The sequence below is a fragment of the Tachypleus tridentatus genome, chromosome 8 (genome assembly GCF_004210375.1).
Source record: "Tachypleus tridentatus isolate NWPU-2018 chromosome 8, ASM421037v1, whole genome shotgun sequence".
NCBI classification, from domain to species: domain Eukaryota; kingdom Metazoa; phylum Arthropoda; class Merostomata; order Xiphosura; family Limulidae; genus Tachypleus; species Tachypleus tridentatus.
This window is the reverse complement of record NC_134832.1, coordinates 27,968,341-27,980,738: the sequence shown is the minus strand read 5'-3', so window position 1 is coordinate 27,980,738 and position 12,398 is coordinate 27,968,341. Positions and strand designations below refer to the sequence as shown.

At 33.0% G+C, this 12,398-nt stretch overlaps 1 protein-coding gene across 2 annotated transcripts in view; it reads left to right on the top strand.

The window, feature by feature from the left end:
• The first annotated feature begins 486 nt into the window (after positions 1-486).
• Positions 487-12,398, top strand: part of Cap-H2 (Chromosome associated protein H2) — a 64,008-nt gene continuing 52,096 nt past the window's right edge. Inside the window, exon 1 of one of the 2 annotated variants that reach the window (XM_076447877.1) lies at positions 487-635. The gene's annotated coding sequence lies outside the window, so the exon portion shown is untranslated. The remainder of the gene's footprint in view (positions 636-12,398) is intronic. The other variant, XM_076447876.1, reaches the window with a different exon arrangement.

Below are 12,398 nucleotides of genomic sequence, written 5' to 3'. Positions count from 1 at the left end.
TCGGATGGTTTATGGACTACTTAACAAGAACTCTGAGATCCGTTCTTCGATAATACTGTTATGGTTATTCCCATCAAAAGGCGCGGTTAGTTATGATGTGTGACTCGTTATCTGAGGGTCGCGGGTTCGAATCCCGGTCGCACCAAACATGATCGCCTTTTCAGCCGTGGGAGCGTTATAAAGTGACGGTCAATCCCATTATTCGTTGGTAAAAGAGTAGCCCAAGAGTTGATGACTAGTTGCCTTCCCTCTAGTCTTACACTGCTAAATTTGGGACGGCTAGCGCAGATAGCCCTCTAGTAGCTATACGCGAAATTAAAAAACAAACAAACTCATCAAAACTATTTTCTTATTCAAATTATGATAATTGAATTTATTATTAAAACTCTTATGTCATTTATTCATCCAACTCACAAAATAATCTAAATTATTCGTAAAGCAAGAGTATCTTCCTTACGTCCAGTAACATCCAAAATCTTAGTACAAGAAGGAAAATATTTGTTAGCAAACTGTATTTTTATCCGGGTACGTGTCTGTATCCTTCAACAGCGCGCGATGTTGTTATGATTGAAAAATGGCGCGTGGTCGATTCAAATTAAATGATTCCAAATGGTGTCATGTCAACTGATTATTTGGTAAAGACTTTTTTCAATTTTCGGTGATTCTTGAAGATGAATTTTTGAGTTTTGCAATGTTATTGGCTTTGTGAACGCCCTTCAAGTATAAGAAGTTGTTTTGTTTTAGATAAACGTCGTAATACATATCTGCTTCTGTAGCGATAACTTTGGCTAAACGTTGTTGTTATGTCAGTAGGGGTTAATTATATAAACTCAATAACTAATTTTGAATTAATAGTTAATTTCCTAACGTTAATTGTGTATTTTACTCATATAATGACCTGACATGAACTTATGAAGTTTCGTTGTAGTCTTTTAATTTAACTTTCCTCAGGGCTACTTATGAATGGTGAAATTCCGTGAAACTGGTAATGCAAACAGTGATATAAGTTACTTATGATAATACATTTATTTTTAGTTGTTAATACAACAATAATATTTTATAAGTATTATAACACAGTAAGTAATGCTAGTGTTAATGTTATACCTATCAAAACTAATATAATATACTATTAATATCTACACAGTCGTAGTTGTATACAATGAGTCAGTGTTATTATTGTTTGATTTTGAATTTCGCACAAAGCTACTCGAGGGCTATCTGTGCTAGCCGTCCCTAATTTAGCAGTGTAAGACTAGAGGGAAGGTAGCTAGTCATCACCACCCACCGCCAACTCTTGGGCTACTCTTTTTACCAACAAATAGTGGGATTGACTGTCAAATTATAACGCCCCCACGGCTGAAAGGGCGAGCATGTTTGGCGCGACCGGGATGCGAACATGCGACCCTCAGATTACAAGTCACATGCTTGGCCATGCCGGGCCCAGTGTTATTATTATCTTAAGAGTTTTGTATATAAAAAATTGTAAATCTAGTAAAATAATTTTTGATATTATTGGCATTACATAAAGAAAGTGGCAGTCTAGTACTATGATTATTATTATTAGACAAACAAATCACTAATCAAAGGTTAATGCTGGAGTAATGGTATTAATTTACAAAAAATAGAAGTGAACATTCCTTGTGATGTAGCAGATAATTATAATTTCTTTACTGACTGCAGTGTGTTATATAACTATGCTTTGGAACACCATGGGACCTGTTAGTTTATCTTGGGATGTTTTGTCCTCTAAATTAAAATAAAAAAACTTTAAAGCAAACCTTTATCATTCATATACTCATCAAGCATTTTCTTAAACTTATTGCCTCTACAATGTCTGAAGGCAACCACCCTGTTAGAAAAATGAAACTATCTTAGTTGAAGATGACTCCTACACTGCCAAACTTTATATTTTTGTCCCCTAATCCTACAATTCTCACTGCTAACTATGGAAAAAGACAATGCATCAAAACTGTCAATTTTCTATAATCAGTCAGATCCACCCCAACTCTTCTTTTTTCAAGAAAAAAACAATTTGAGATATTCAAGCCTCTCCCTATGTGAAAACCCCTACATCTCAGGCACCATTCTAGTAACCCTTCTCTAAATCCTTTCCAGCAGTTGAATCTCTTTCTTAAGGTAAGGAGCTCAAACTTGAACACAATATTCCAAATGTAGCCTAACCAGTGACATATACAATGAAATTATAACCTCCTTAGGTTTGTATTCAGTATTTTTGTAGCTGCAACCTAAAATCCTATTTGCTAGTAGTAACAGCAGACTGCTTGGATGTCTTTAGAGACTGATCAATTAGTACACCAATATTCCTTATCTTAATAACATTGGTAAGGTTACTCCAATCCAGTTGTTCTTAACCTTGTTGGAGGTACTGAACCCCCGGAAGTTTTGTACTTGCATTCACTGAACCCTTCGTAATTGGAACAATAAAATATGATTTTTATAAATTCAAAACATAAGTAGATATTTTATTAGTGCACAAAATGAACCATGCATCAGTTGCACACAATATCACTGTGTTCAAAGGACAAAAACATAACTCAGTGAATATTTACTGCAAATCAATGTGACTTTTGCTGCTGCCTTTCAAAGACAAGTTCAGAAATGTGCCACTTCACCTTGGCAAGTGCCACTCTCATATCATTTTTGCAACAAAGTCTGTTCCTTTTCTTCATTTTTATGTCTACTATCCTCGAAAAGGATTGCTTGCAAAGATATGTTGTAACAAACGGTATGAGTATCTCAAGGGCTTTCTTAGCAATAAGAGGGTACGCTACGATTTGGTGACACCAAAACGTTGAGAGCGTTGTTGTTCTGAAAAGTTGCTGTTGAACATGGCTCTGCTGAAGTTCAATGATTTTGTTGAGGTATTTATCATTGACATCTGCTGTCACAACACTAAACGTAAACGGCTGTCTCACCCATGTTGGATATGACTCTCTGGTGTGGAAGTATCCCTTGAGAGACTTTGCGAGCTCATCTAAGTGCATGGCAATTGCTTGCTTCAGTTCCTCGGGTACAGAAATATCTCCAATTTCAGACACATCTTCAATTTTACTTACACAGTCCTCCAGCAGGGGAGGATACTAGTCTTCCTTCATCATCCCTTAAGGGTCCTACCTCCATTCTAACATTTTGTTCACACTTAACTTATTTAAAGAAATATATACTGCTAATTAGTCAATCCTACTATTTGTTTGTAAGTGAGTAGCCCAAAAGTTGGCAGTGGGTGGTGATGACTAGCTGCCTTTCCTCTAGTCTCACACTGCTAAATTAGTGATGGCTAGAGCAGATAGCCCTTGAGTAGCTTTGCGCAAATTTAAAAAAATAAACTTTTCCCCATTTATTCTGGTGGAGGATGGGAGTCTTTACCACTTACCAGTTTCTAGTTGCTGAGGTGGTGGACCATGGAAGACTGTCCTCCTGAGTCATGAATCATACCACTCAGTTGAGAGCAGGGTGATGGCACTGTGGAGGTGTTGATGGGGTCCTACTATGGACCTGATACACAATTCCAGATGCTGCCAAGTTTTGGTCATGGCACTACACTGTATTCTTATGTAAGTAGCTGACCAATTGTTTTTTCCTACAGTGTTATCTGTCTTTCCAACCCTCTTCTGGATATACATTCCTGGTGTGTTTGGTATTGGTTGGAGCTGGCCAGATTGTGGTTGGTGTCATATATACATGGTGTGACACTTACTGCAGATCTGATGTATAATTCCAGGTGCTGTCAAGTTTTGGTTGAAGCACTTTGCCATATCATGAATATAATTGCAGTTTACCATAGGCTGAGACATTTTTCCTCTTTACCATCCATCAGATGTACATTCCTTGTGCATCTGGTGCTGGTTGAACATGGTTCAGCTGAATAAGTTCTCACAAATGTGCTGACTGGTATATTTCCTCCTTCCATAGACTGGAAGACAAATGGCCACTGTTGGATATAGCACATTTTCTGTTTGACCAGATATTCTCCTCATGCCGAGGACCAGAATCACTATATCCATTGCTGTCAGTGCTACTCTAGAAAAGTTGCTTTGTGAGAGGGAAGTAAGTATCTATTGGAAGTACATTTTCAACTTATGAAAATGCTAACTTGTAATGCTGTGAACCTGTAATTATTTCTTGGTCTTTTGTCAAGCAATGCACACAGCAAATTTATATGTTTGGCCCATTATATAATCTGTTAAATTTGGTCATAACTAATATCACAAATTTGGCAAGTTGAGAATTTTCTCTTATTCAATAATATTGTAGTTCTTTAGTTTCAGTTTATTTTACCATAATGTCTTGATCTTTGAACATGTTCATTGAAAAAGTTAAGAAATTACAGGAAAAAAAATTTATGGTTTTGTTTATCATTCATTTATTATTACGTTTTCTGTTTAGTTTAATTATGAATTTTTTGTTATATTAAAGTGTTAACTCACCATTTTTCTAGAGCTTGTCAATTTTGAGTGGTTGTGTGTATGTATTAGCAAACTAATACAAGCTTCCCTCAGCAGTCACATATAAATATTAACCCTTTTCTGACTGACTCAGTTTAATGTACATGAGTTTCTATACACATTTACATATGTTAAGTATTTATGTTATAACTTTTGATGCGGTATGTGTATTTTCACAAAATTTGGTAGACTTTTAGGAAATATTACAAGTTTCTTTGCACACAAAAAGTCAGATTTTTTTAATTAAGTATTTTTACTGAAGATGTATTTGTGAAAATATGTTTTGTTAGTTTGAGTGAGAAAGGATTTCATGTTATGATTTTAAAAAAATATTCTTCATCTAAACAAATTTAAAGCCTTCTAAATACATTTCAAACATTTGTTTTCAATAAGACTTTATGCTTTGTCTTGTTATTTTTTCTACCCTATGTGGGGTCTAAATTTTACTGCTCTTATCATGCTAGAATGGCTACAGATTATAACACAAAACAGCAAATGTTTAGTCTAAGTAGCTTAAGTCTCAAAACATTATATATGTATTATTTTTTTATTATAGTAACCTTCCAGTCATACCTAACATTACATAATTTGCATTGACACAGTGTACATGCATTTGTATTTCCTTATCCGATAACATAAAACTGACCTTCAGTCTTTGCAAAGAACCCTGTCTGTTTTTTAGTGTACTAGTATTTTGTAATATTTAGTCACATTTCAGTTATTATACATGATATTTGTGTATAGATTATTACTATTTACAAACAATTTTTTAAACTTATTTTTCTTAAAATATGGAATGTAAGTAAAGAAATAAAGCAAACAATTATCTCTTATAGCTATGACCTTTGAACTTGGTTGCTGTTGCATACGTTACTAAACCGTTTAAAGTTTTGCACATACAGGATATGAAATGTTTTTTAGGTTATGTATAGAATTGAATAACCAAAAAAAAAATATTATATCAGTGCCAAATAATTCCACTATAATTTATAAAGCTCACTAAGTTCTATTTAAATATTTAAAAAAAAAATTCTGTTGATTGGTTGTTCATGTCATATATTGAAGTAAGTGAGTATAAGTTTGGTATCAAAGTATAATTATAATTCAAAATTTCACATTATACACTATTTAATTTCTTAATTTACAATTGAGTATTGAACAAAACTAAAAATTGATTTTTATGTATCACATGGCATTTTGAATGCAGCACTATTTCATATTAGATGTTTGTTATGTCAAAATGCAAAGTCTGTAGTTTTGTACAAATTAGGAAATGAAATTACTGATATTAACAAGCTATAATATAAAATAAAACCTTTTATCTTTTCCATTTGCTCAGCTGTTATTATATTTAGTGAATAAAATGCAGTGGGCTCCTGCTCACCTTTTTCAATTTTTGGAAACTCCCTTTTGTACACTTACATCTGTATATGATATAAAACCAATCAAAATCTCAATGTCCCTTTAGTAAGTTCCTCAGCCATTTTCAAAGTTAATGGCATCCTTTCTTCTTTTGAGATAAACCTGTGAATTTGTGCTTTGTTGTGGTAACTTCTGTATTGTTAACCAAGTATGGCTGAATGGGCATTATAATAAGAATAATAAACTATATAAATTTTAGATATTTAAGCTATTTATCTTAACATGTTTTCATTTTATTATCTGTTGTCATTCTAGAACTAAAATGGCATAATTTATATTTATTTTCTAAGTTACATGGTAGTTATGAGATCAGTCAAATTGACTGAACTCATACAGAGATTTCAGTGATGTCGAGAAACCCTCTTGTTGAGAAATATATATGCAAAAACGGCTCGTTTGGGTTGAGAAAATATTTTACATAGAAGAGCGAACAACGTTTCGACCTTCTTTGGTCATCGTCAGGTTCACAAAGAAAGAGGTAACTGACCGGAAGCTGACCACATGTTTGAAAGGGGTTGTGTAACTGAGTGTCGGAATATAGAGGGCGGTGTTAGATGTTTGAATATATAATTTTATTTATTTTATTATATTAATATAGGTATACAGAGATTTGTTCAGTGAAAATAACATAAAATATAAAGCATTTTTGTAAGAAATGTTTGATAAAATATCTGGACATTATAACGATTTTGCATGTGAAATATGAATATTTTCTGATGCATAAAAGTATTTTTAATTTTAAAATGTGAATTACATTGCATGAATAGGCAACATGCAAAAATAAAGTCGTGTGAAAAACATTGCTTAATAAATCTTAAGACTTAATAAAAAAAAATTGGTATTTTGCATATGAAAGCATTTTAATGTTTATTGTTAATCTGTCCAATTTTGTGAACATATTCTTACAAATTTAAATTAAAAGTAAAATCATGAAAAATGAGAACAAGCACAAAATAGTTACAAGGTTGGTCCCAGAGACTAAGCCTATGCTGAAAAGGTTAAAAAAAGCTTACTGTTGATTTTTATGTTTTTAATCAATTTTTTCATATACTTTTTAGTTGTTTGATGCCCTTTTTGACCAAATCTCTTGATCTTCTATAATTCCAAATATCTCATCACAGAAAATTAGTTTAAACTTCATAAATTGTATCCCTTACACTTTTTGTGAGTCAGCCTGTTTGTTTCTTGCAAACAACCTTTTTTCTATAATGCATATGTCTATCTTGAATATTTAAGAGCTTGTTTTTAAAAATTTTTCACATTTGACATAAAGGAACCCAGCTTTAAGAAAAATGTTTTGAGTCTTCTTGTCTGTGTAATGAAAAAACTTTATCATAAATGTATGATGTTATAACAGGATTTTGTCATCATCAGGTACCGTAAGTTTACAGATATACAAGTACATATACATGTATATGCAGCCAAGAAGAAAGAGGTCACATGACTGGATATTTCTTTACCTTCTAATATATCTTGCTACTCTGGGGTGTTGATTTAGGGTGGGGCTGTTTTCTTCAATTAAAATAACTTTTACTTTGTGTTTGTTAATGTTAGGCTCTGTTTAAAATTAGTTTTGTATTAATTTTTTTTTTAAGTTGCGATGGTGATAAATGGGGGAGAATTTTTATTATGTACCTGTTTCTCCACTGTAGAGATGTGGACAGTTATTGAAGGTTATTTTATAAATGATATTGGAGTTGTGTGATTCTGTCTAATTTTTATTTAATAATTATTATAGTTTGGTACCAGGTTTTTGGGTAAATTTGATATCAACAGAAATTTTATATTTGGTCATTTATAAATTTTTCTCAGCTACACCCAAGACCTTAATATCATAAAATTTAAACAATTTGTTGACTGTTGATGTAAATTAAGAAGATTAAGTGCCTCAACAATGAGCTTTTAGTCCACTTATGACATTAGTGCAGTTTAACTGAACTTTCTTTGTTTTTAGCCTTCTTCCTATATCCTTCACATCCAGGAACAATTTTTTTTCCTTTTTTAACATAGTTTGCTTGTTGTGACTTGTAATTTTTGGTCTTTAGGAGGATAAGGAAAGGTTAGATAATAGAGATCAACTCTCATTATAACAAACAAATCACAGTTTTAACTTCTGATAAGTTTTTATAACTTAAATATAGTGCATAACAGTCTCTTCTTTTTTAATACATCACGACAACAGTGCAAGCCATGTTGTTATGCAAGTTATTCTGAAAGATAATAGCTTTACTTTAAATAAAAACAAAAACATTTACAAGAACATGCCATAATCTTGGATTTTTCAGTCAAATTGATTAATAATCTCTTAATATTGAACCTAGTATTATCAGTTTTGTTGATAACAAAATATTGTGTGCTTGTTAGTGTTAAACTTGTAAAAATCTTTCTTTTCTACCCACTTAAGCCACTTGTAAACTTTATTAGTCATTGGCTGAATTTCTTATTTGTGATTCATGTGATTTATCTATACATTTAGCTGTCAGGAGTAGACCTACCATACAAGTTGCTGGTTAATCATTTATACAAACATAAGTTTAGTTTTTCTGTGCAAAATTAACCTTTTCATAGGAGCAGAATAAAAGACTTTTGTAAGATCCTATTTTCACAAGTGTATTACATGTTATGTAGTTAAACCTTAAAAAATCATATATGCTTAGGAAGAACTGATTTTGTACACAGTGATAATGAAAGTTGCAATAGCTGTCATTTTGAAATATACACTTTCTAAACATTAAGATTAAGACAAAGGGTAACATAACTTTTTATAAAGTATCTGAAATATTATTTGAAGGCCAGGTTTGTTTGTTTTTTGTATTTTTTATTAATTACAGTTAAGGATATATGAATGTGCCAGTTTTTTCTCAACTTGATTATTGTTGAAAGAAAACTTTTCTACAAAAACTGGAAGAATTTTTTAACCAATATTTTTGCAGAATGATTACTTAATACAATAATCAAATGTTAATGGAAAATTCAACCATCAGGCTTTTGTTTACACTAGCATATTGGCTATGTTAGATAGATGGCATTACAGACTAACAATTTTTGCTATTCAGAAATTTGTAAAACTGTTTTGATTCAAGCATGTAATTTTTTTATGTAAGGCAGAGACCTGTGTTTTTGTTTTATTAAAACAAAATTAATATGTTAATCATGATGTTTATTGCTTGAAGATAACTGTTGTTATTTCAATAATTTTTTTTTATTGGTGGGGAGAGGGAATAGAAGAATTTGAAGAATACTTGGAAGTGTAAAGTATTTATCAGTTCCTAGTAATGTTGATCATTGATCTGCAAATTAATAAATATAACATGCACAGGACAAACATGGATTAAGCTTTTCACCTTCAGAATAACTAACAAAAATGTAGTTTGATTGGCTGACTCATTTTATGATATCAAACTGCTGACATTTTTACAAGTATTGTAAATGCTTGCATTGTTTCAAGCATGCATAAAGTTAATAAAGTAGAAAAAAATTATGAAAAGAAGGCTTGAGCCTAAAATGTTGACACGTGCAAAACTTGCTTTCAGTGGGCCTGTTTAGAAGAAATGGTGGCTTTTTCTTAGTTTTTTTACTTGAAATTGGGTGCATAGTGTTTCTGCTTTTTTACATTTTACACCATGAAGTTTATTTTAATTTTTTTTGAAAGCATATGAGCTTCTGAATTAGAACAGACTTATTTTGAACCAGTTTAGTGAACTATTTAGAAAGTGGCTTCTTTATCTTAGAAGCTAGATTTTTCATTTATTTGGAGTTTAGTGAAAAAGCATATACTTGTTTAAATCCCTATTTCTGGTATGGTATATTACCTCTTCCCACAGATGTAGCTGCCCCCCCCCCCAGTGGCTTAGCGGTATGTCTGCAGACTTACAATGCTAAAAACCGGGTTTCTATACCCGTGGTGGGCAGAGCACAGATAGCATATTGTGTAGCTTTGTGCTTAATTCAAAACAACAACAACAGATGAAGCTATCCTTGTTCAGTGCTGCCCTCTGTATGCAAAATGTTTGCAGGCAACAAGCCTTGAGCTTCTATGCAGCCCACAATCAATGTAGTTTAACTATATCTTGCGTGCAAATCATCATGCAACAATCCCCACACTTAGGAGAAGCACACCATCCTGACATGTGACTTCCTCTGATTCTACCAAACTATTATTTTTTATTTGGCAGTTGTACAGTCAAGACATATTTCAATTGTGATTTCTTATGTGTTTCTTTGATCTTTTCTAAATTTTACTATCATTTTCAGTTTACTGGTTTTCTCTGCAAACTTAGTTATTCGACTTTATTGGAATAACTTTCATTATTTCATGATGAATACCAAAGTTAATATTACCATTTCGGAAGATGTATCACCTCTCCTTATCACAGTGACTTGGGCTTCAGTTTAGAGGTACTCGACTAAGGAGTTTTTGGCTTTTATTTGTTGGATATTTGAATGTAATCCGAGATTATCTTCTTCTCCCAATAGTGCTCAACTTCCTCCAGAACTAGCCAAACCTGTTCGTGACAATGAGATTTTGATAGCATTTTTAGTCCTCCCAATTAAGTCATACTTTCCAACTCTTCTCCTGTGGAATCTTCCATGGTTAATTCAACCTTCTTAGGCATGGTTTTTCAGATATGTTCCATTTTATCTATTTCTCTGATTTTCAGTAATCCAGTGCCTTCTTTATTATGGAATGCTCTTTCCTCTCAGTAGTTGATTTTCCATCCTTCTCCTGGCATTTTGGTTCTTGATGAACAATTTGTTACACAGTAAGCTGATGCTAAGATGCTTTACCCTCCACAGGCCACAAATGGTTAGAATTACTACTGTCAGTTTGGGGGGGGGGTTGACTCTGATGGTCCTTTTATTTTACCCCAAGCCCAATTTTCCACTGTAATCTTACCCTTATAACTTTCTTACAGTACTTGTCCACAATACACTTAATACTTTCTGAGGTTACTGTCAACTTATCTTTGGGACTTATGGGTGGCTCCATTTCTCCAGTGGCTTATTTTGGGGGATATTCTTGATACATTGGAATCACATGTAAAGTTGGTGAGGCAACATTTGACCTTTTTTGTTCTTGGTTCCTCGTTTCTCTCAATTTTAGCCTTTGCAAACCTCTATTCCTGTCCCATGTCCAATGTCTTTCTGTTCTTTACTTAATTCTCCAACTAGAGTTTCCACTGTTTTTGTGTTTATTAGTGCACATTTCGTCATTGTCAATACTACCAGTGAGTATTCTGTGGGTTCTGGTGTAGTAAGGGCTCATTTGACCCTTCTTTTTTTTTCACCCACATATGGCAGGAATTTGTTACTGATCGTTTAGTTTTCAGATCTTGTCATTCAATTCCTTTCCCCACCCCTGTTTTCTCCTATACCCATGTCTTTTTCACTACCTTGAGATTCTATTGCCCAGTTTGCATATATATCCTTGAATGGAATTTGAAGAGCTTACAAGTGCTTGAAAAGGGGCCTTTTTTGCAAGAATACTTGAAACGTACTTTAAATTATTATAATATCAGAATATACTGATATAACTAACTTCAGTGCATGTTGTGGAGTTGAATGTAATAAATAGTCTTTCTTTTTAATTTACATTTAGATGTTGAACAAATAAATAGGAGTTTCTTAAAATTTCAGTGGGTTTTGATTGATTTTGATATTGATCTTACTTTCAAAAAAAGTGCTTATAAAACATTCAATGCATTTAGAAAGTGCTTAAAATTGATCTGAGCAATGTAGTATGAACCACGATTACCAGTCAATGTCTGTTCAAGGAGGCCCATACTCTTGTATCACACAGAATTATAGACCCTGTCAATCATCATGTTCTTGATGCTCTCAACTTTGTGCCAGATTATCTTACTGGACTGGAGAAAATTTATCCTATGTTTTCCAGTGGCTATGCTCACAATGAGATACACCTCATCTGGATACATTTGCCACCTTTCTCAATGCCAAGTTGCTTGTTTTTGGTCTTTAGTCCTTTATCCACAGTCCCTAGCTGTATATATGTTCATCAGGATTGAACTAACAGATGCCTTTATGTTTATCCTTCAATATGTCTTCTTGCCAGGGTGATTTCAGTCATTCATTCCATTATGTGCAAGGTTCTTCTGATTGCTCCTTACTGGCTGACACAACCCTAGTTTCCTTGACTATTTCAACTATATTGCCCCTCCTTTGTTGCTTTGTTTCACTTCATACTTTCTCCTTCAACCCTAAACACTGGTATTTTGTATAATCTTTCCTACCTTCATCTAACCACCAAACGTATGCCAGATCATTGGTAAGGAGCTTTAGATTGTCATTGTGAGATGCTTCCTTTTATATCCTTTCTCAGTGATAAGTTATCAAAGAAAATGGAATATATTCCATCATAGGTTATGTTGAATTATTTCACCTTTTTATCCCACTGTTCTTCATTTGGCTGTTTGATCATAGGACTTTAGTCTCAACCATCTCTGTATATCAAGCTGTCTTATCACACACCTATATGTATTTTCCCAGTAT